Source organism: Sciurus carolinensis, chromosome 12 (assembly GCF_902686445.1).
Source record: "Sciurus carolinensis chromosome 12, mSciCar1.2, whole genome shotgun sequence".
In the NCBI taxonomy this organism is placed as follows: Eukaryota; Metazoa; Chordata; class Mammalia; order Rodentia; family Sciuridae; genus Sciurus; species Sciurus carolinensis.
Window position 1 is genome coordinate 39,603,703 of NC_062224.1, and position 7,166 is coordinate 39,610,868.

At 42.9% G+C, this 7,166-nt stretch overlaps 1 pseudogene; it reads right to left on the reverse strand.

The window, feature by feature from the left end:
* Positions 1 to 2,020: 2,020 nt before the first annotated feature.
* Positions 2,021 to 3,519, reverse strand: LOC124961272 (low-density lipoprotein receptor-related protein 11-like; annotated as a pseudogene).
* Positions 3,520 to 7,166: the final 3,647 nt, after the last annotated feature.

The following is a 7,166-nucleotide window of genomic DNA, read 5'->3' on the forward strand; positions in this document are numbered from 1 at the left end:
GCATCAGCAGATCTTTGGGTAATGCGTACTCGGTTTTTTTATTACTCATATTCTCCTTCTTGTAAAAGCAATGGGTATTTCCTTCAACTTTAGTCTAATTTCTTCATATTTGTGTGTGTGTAAACCATCTTAATCTAAGCCTACTTTTTCTACTAATTAAAAATATGTGTGCTGAGTTGAAAATTAGAATATTGAACTATGGATCGAATAGGTTTTCCTTTATATTATAATAAAGCAAATTCCTTTACAGTACTTGGAAAGGATGTGTTCTTTCCAAGGATAATGCTCTTAATCTATGTTTTATATGTATTGTTAACTTTCCTCTCTTTTGAAAGCATGCAAGTAGATCTATTAGACTAGTTTAGGAATTATGTTCTTTTAAAAGAATAAAATACAATTTATTAAAGGAATATTGTTTACATACATATGGGACACCTTAAGTAAATCAACACTATAGCAGTCCTAAAGTCTATTTAATTTCTGCAAGTATAAAAGGTTTGGTGATGCATGTGTTTTCAGTTTTAATTAGTATGGCTATATGTGACATCCTTCTATATAAAAACACTGTACATCATCACAGGGAGTACACACGTCTTAATTTCATTCACACAGTCCATTTCTCTTAAACTGCAACTGAAATTTAAATCATTACTCAATTCTAAGCATTCAACAAAACACGAGTTTCATAGGATCAAAAATGATAATTTGTTTTTCTAGAACTAACTTTCCATTTGTTATGTGTTTTGATATATTTCCCACCCAAATTAAGCCCTTTGCTAAAGGAACCACCTGTTTTAGATAGTCTAAAAATAAAAGAGTATTTTTCAAGTATTTCAAAGTATTTGTCATTTATGGTAAAAAATATATATATATATATTTATATATATGTATATATATATATTTTTATATATGTATATATATATATTTTTATATATGTATATATATATTTATATATATGTATATATATATATATAAAAGCATCATGCAAGCATAGACAGGCATTGCATCACACATTCACACATTCCTCTCAGTAGAATAATTTCTAGAGTGTGTATAATCCTGGCATTAAATGTTGATGAAAATAATGTGTCTTTAAATACCTACAGATTTTAAAAGTAAAGACATTAAGGTAGTTGCCAGTTTTTTGTAAGGATGAATTTGTGCAATACTATTTCCTACTCTGGAAATACATAAGCCTGGCATTAGCTGACTGCACATTATAACATTGAATAGCATTTAAGAAGTGAAGAAAAAAAAAAAAAAACCTGGCTCGATCCACTAGAACAAATAACATGCTGATACTTAAACATGGTGACATTTTTACGAAAGCTGTATCCAGAAATCCACTCAATGTCCTGCTGTTTTTCTTTCATCAAAAAAGACTCATCTTGAAAACTGGTGACTGTATGAATGGGTTGCTGCACTCTGGATTGTGGAATAGTGGTGAACATATAGAACAAAGCATTAACTGTCCTCCTTGCTCACTTGGTCCTCAGGTAAGTTTCTGTTAAATTTTCTGGCCACCAGAATTACTTCCACCTTGATTTCCTCTCTCATTTTGTAACCATCTTAGAGCTGTTCTTAATCCAAAGTCCTAGCTTTGCATTTTTCCCCTCTGAAGATCAGACTAACGAGGCCCCGAACTATATGACATGATGTCAAAGACATTGGCAAGAACCTACCTTCCTCTCTCCTCAGGCTTCTTCTGTCCTAAAGATTTATAATTTGTATATAAACCTGCCATAGGTAACATTTCATTGAGAGTATAAACTCCTTGAAAGTCATCCTCAGAAACATGTTTTTCCAAGGCAAAAGAAAAAGGGGAGTGTTAGAGGTTAAAGAAGACTAGGGCCACAGGAAGCTACACCTATAGTGACCCAGTACTCCCAGGGCCTGGTAACCCACTTCTCAAAAGCCAAGGGTGAGCACCACCACCTTGAGACCATCTTTTGGGATACTGACAAAACTGCCTCGGCTGACTACAAATGAAACACATTCTTGCCCTAAGCTTTTACATTTGCTACAGATACATACCATTTATGAGGTAATCAGATTCTTCAGATGTAATGGGACCAGCTTTCTTCAGTTTCTATTTCACCAGCCGCAGTCAGCAAGCAACCATAAGAAGCAGCAGAGCAGTGCTGGCCAATCCCAATGCCAGGGGCAGCACCCCACCATTTCTGGGGCTTGATGTTCTCCTCTTCTTCGATCACTCTTGGATTCAAAAATATAATCTTCCTCTTTTTTGTTCTTGCATGAGGAATGACCACCTGGCATCACAGAAATGATTTGACTCTGTGGTCCTGAGGAGGTGGAGTGAATTCTTTTCTTTGTGACTGATGAGGTGACCAGCAGGTTGGAGGCAATAACTTTCTGGGACTTTTCCAACAAGGAGTGGTCCCGCGCATGTTCACTCAGCCCCTTTGTGCCTGGCTGAGTAGGGCTAGCTGGCTCACCACCTTGGGATCAAGGCCCAAGTTTTGGAAAGAAATCCTCATCAGACCCATCAGGACATTGCTGCTCTCCATGACATGCCAAGGAGATACCAATGCAGCAGCCATTGTCACAGAAGAAGTAGTATCGTGAGCATAACATTCAAGCACCATCCTGTGCTGTAGGTCCTGGGAAACACTGTCAGGGACACGTGGTCAGAGCTTCTCTGACCAGCGGTGTTAGTCAGAATCAGCTGGAAGGTGTATGTTCCTTCCTGTAGGAAGGGCAGCTTCAGGGTTCCTGGTTGAGGCACGTTCATGTCCACTGATGGGTCACCCTGCAGCAGTATCCATTCGTACTGGCGATGGCGTGGTCACCTGTGCTTTCACAGCCGTCCAGAATCACTCCATCTGAGGGCAGATGCAAAAAACCACATCCTGCCCAGTCTTGCTAAATGGAGGTTCATCCTCGTCCAGCGGAGGCGAGGTCCAGGTGGTGGACAGAGCTGGGTCTTCAGTTTCCAGGTCTCCCTGCTCGGTGTCCCGGGCGCGGCTGAGGCTGTAGCTGCTGAATCCACAGTGCAGCGCGAACTTGCAGACACTGTGGCCGCGCACAGTCCCATTGAAGAGGTAGCAGCCAAGAACGACGCCTGAGACTTGGGCGGTCTGGGCAGCTCCACCACCGCCACCGAGCAGCGCGGCTTGGAATAGCAGGCCACCACGCTCTGACGCCAGTCCCGCATGACCGCTGGTGCCCTCGGGAAGCTGGCACCTGCCGCAATGGAGTACTTAGTTCGGATGATGGCGTAGAGCACGGCGCTGTAGTCATTGCCACCCGAGCCTGAACAGCCCTCCCAGGGGTCAACGCCGGCGCGCGGCTCCAACTCCAGCTTCTCCTGCAGTCATTCCTGGTGCAGCTGCCGGCAGAACTCCTCCAGCAGCTGCCCCACCTCGGAGAGCCGCGCGTGCAACTGGCCAGGGGCGCCGCGAGTGGCACGGCCGCACAACCGCTCGACAGCCACAAACAGAGCAGCTGAGCCTTGTGCGGATGCCTGATGCCGGCGACCTGCTGGGCAGCGATAGCCATGGCAGCGGAGGGGAGCGAGCGTAGGCGGGCCAAGTGCGAAGGGAGGCGGGAAGGCGGGCCTGGGCGCCTCCTTTGCGGCCCCGGCGGGCGGAAGGCTCCGGCCTTAAAGCCTGGCATCCCAGGGGCCCAGCTGCTTGCCCAAGGCCGCGGGTGCGCGGGCGCCAGCGGGAACCCGCAGCAGCAGGTGGCATAGCCGGCGGGGACTGCACTGCTCCTAGCTCTCTGCGGAGGCGTCTCTCTCAATTATGGATTCTTAATTGCTAAAAGTCCAATTTATGAGTTAAAAATTTCAGCATATTTGCTAAACTCACATATCTGAGTTTAGGTGGGAAAGGAAACTAGCTTCTTAACGTATCAGCATAGAAAAAAATATGAATTTCAATTTTTGCAATTAACATACGCAAGGTTTTGCTTCTACTTGTCTTGGTTACTATTATGCACAAATTAAAACTCAGGATTTGGAAAGGAGCTGGTTTCCCATGCACAATAAGCTTCTTAAGGAAATACACACTTGGTTACTCTGAATGCCTTCCATTAGGAAATGTACTAATAGATATTTAGAATTACATTTTTGAAATGCAATCTTACACATATACTTAATGCTTAGTACTTGTAAAAGAATAGTTGCAATGCTGGGTAGTTAATATTGAAAGTATTTTCTATTTATATAAACACAATTTTAGTACAATTATTTCTTGGGATTATTTTTCCTTTTATTATTTCTGACGGATTTTATATGTCTTTTGACTTCATTTTGCATTTTTTTAAAACAAAAAATGGCTTATATTTTACTAGAGTCTCTTAAACATTTTCAGATTGTATCCTTGTAATAAGAATGGGGAGGAGATGAATCACAAACTTGTAATAATGATGGAAGTAACTTCAACCAATGCTCTAATTTATGCACAGGCATTAAAGATCTCTATGTCTTAGGTCACATACTTGTTACTATCAAAATCAAATTTGTGGAAGTTTTGAGCTGATAAGACTCATTTCTAATCTACTTTTCTTATGTATCTTTCCCAAAACCCTGGACCAAAGCTCATCTCAGGGTACATACATCCAATTCAACAAATATCTAATGTTTTACTCATAGCATAGGTAGGATTCCCCAGAGAAAAGGAAGTCACTCAGTACTTGTGTATATCATACAGTTTGATGCTTAGAAAAACACTGAGGGTATAATGCAATGAAATGAAATAACTTTGAGAAATGAAGACCACATGTGCTTTCAGTTCTCCCTGGATTTTTATTTAGAGTGGGTAGTTTTTATAAATATTTTACCTCTGACTGAAGACAGGACCACGTGGAGGGAATGCCAGTGTGTTCTTGCTGGGAGAAACTGTCCTCAGGAGCACGACTGTAACCATGAGCTCAGATAAATTTTGAGTTTTACAGAATTATAGGTGATGCTTGCTGTATACCTTCATGATGGGAAGACAAAGATGAGCATCCAGGCCAAAGGGAGGGTCTTAGGAGTGTAAGAACTAGAGAGAGCTGAACCAGAGCAGACTCCCTGAGCAGAGCTCTGGAGGGCCACAGGAGGCCCGGGCAGAGTACTGCAGAGGAGCACCCACCCAGTTCCCTGAGGTGATGCCACAAGGTGGGTGACCTGATGCCACGAGCACTAGCCAGCCACCTTACCGTCATATAAGGTAGGCCCTCCTTAGCTTACTGCATGAGTCCAATCCCTTGCCTGGGTTCTTGGGGCATCCTCAACCCTCTGTCCTGTGTCCAACCTCCCCAAACCCCAGCCTGTGAGTGTCTGCTTTACACTCGTGAGCTACTCCAGATCTGATGGTCTGTTCTCTCTCAGGCAAGACCAAGCCGGCTCTCAGGCTCCTGCACTCTGCTTCTGGGAGATGGGTTGCTGGGAACTAAGGTGCATGAATGCAGAAGGCTTTCCACAGTCTAGTTTGTGTACGGAAAGATGGTTTCCCTTCCTTCTTTTCTCTTTTTGCTTGTGGAATGAATGCCTTTCCCAAGTCCTGCTACCAAAAAACATGTCTGTTTGTTAATTGAACTACCAAAGCACACAGTCAGAGATTGAAACATTGAACTTGAAAAGTCCATAAAACAGATTTGAAAGTGGAGCTGTTTTCTTTGTAAGAATTCACATGAAAAAGACAGAAGAATCTTTAAAATTAATCAGCATTGTTTATTCTACCCTATACTTAAGTTTCTGAGAACTCTCTCAAAAATAATGGCAAGAGATCTATAAGATCTACCTCATGATTCTTAATAGCTAGATTAATTTATTTCCTCTGTTCATGGTTTTATGGCTCTCTCCAGACCCATAAATTATAGTCTTCACAGGCCCTTCCAGAAGAGAGGGATGAAACACCATAATTGACATCTCCCCCAAACTTGCAGCACTTGGACTTGAGCACTCTTTTCTTCAATGGACTCCTCACTCAACCCTCGTGCTCTGAGCATAAATCGAACACCAACTGCACTTCCAGGTAACCTGTGAGAATGAGTGCGGAAGAAGACAGGAGAACTGGTCTGAGTCTTCACCCATAGTGAACTTCCAGCACCTGTCCAAGGCATGACTCTATGGCTCCTGCACCTGCTTTATACTCAGGGCACATATTGGGGCGATCCCTATCCAGGGAGCATTGCACAGCATCTTTGGTATTGGTCTTTTCTTTTCTCACCAAGCAGTAATGCGATGGCACCCAAAGATGTGAAGGATGGCTCACTACAAGGAACTTAATCAGTTTTGTTGAGTAAAGTCCCCAGAGGGTTCCTCAGGGTGACAAATATGTCAAAGTTCAGGAAACACTCTTCTGTTATCACTAACGTGATGTGGCCAGATGTGTACCTCTGTTAGGAAGGTCAAGTCTCTAACTCAAGGTCACTGGCTTAGTGAAGTAGGAGTGGTAGATGTGGTCATGCAGCAGTGTGCCTATGGGGAATGCCAACTCTTCCATTTCCTGTCACAGGAAGATCTGCAATTCAGTGCTCGGTTTTTTGTTGCTTATTCATGCTGGTCCTGCCACCTTCTAACATACACAAGCTCCTGAAGGAGGGATGCATCTGCAATTCCTATATCATTTAAGATAAGCTAAATGTTTATTACTTATCAAAATGGGCTCATTTAAGATGAGTTACTTCACTTTTAGGCATTCACTTTGATTCACTCACTCACAAAAGAATACTCCTTGCCAGACCCCCTGAATGCCATTCATCTTGTGGAAACTACAAGGGGAACACAGTGAGAGATCACTTCATTGAAATAGCTTCTCGAATGACAGCTGCTTCCTGTGGGCAATGCATTCTGTAAACATTGCACTCCTGACATGTTTTAGGGGGAAGCACTGGTCTCAATGCTGTGGGGGGGCTTGGGGGTTAAAAAGAATCTTGAGGATGAAAACATATGACTTGGGGTTCACTTTGAAAAAGAATCAACCTGCCTAGAGAAGACGAATTTCAACAGTGGGGAAAGTACCTCTCTAGCTATGTTGATGACCTCAGTGTGCGTTGTTAGAAGTGTTTTCAAGGGACCGGTGCAGGAGTGCCACTAAAGCTGCCAAATTTGGGAAAAACTAGGTTTTTGCAGGTCTCCATTCCCATTTATTCTGGCTCTACCTTGGAAGTGACTATAAACTGAAGCATGAGATTCCAATTCCCTTCTGTGTTTCAGA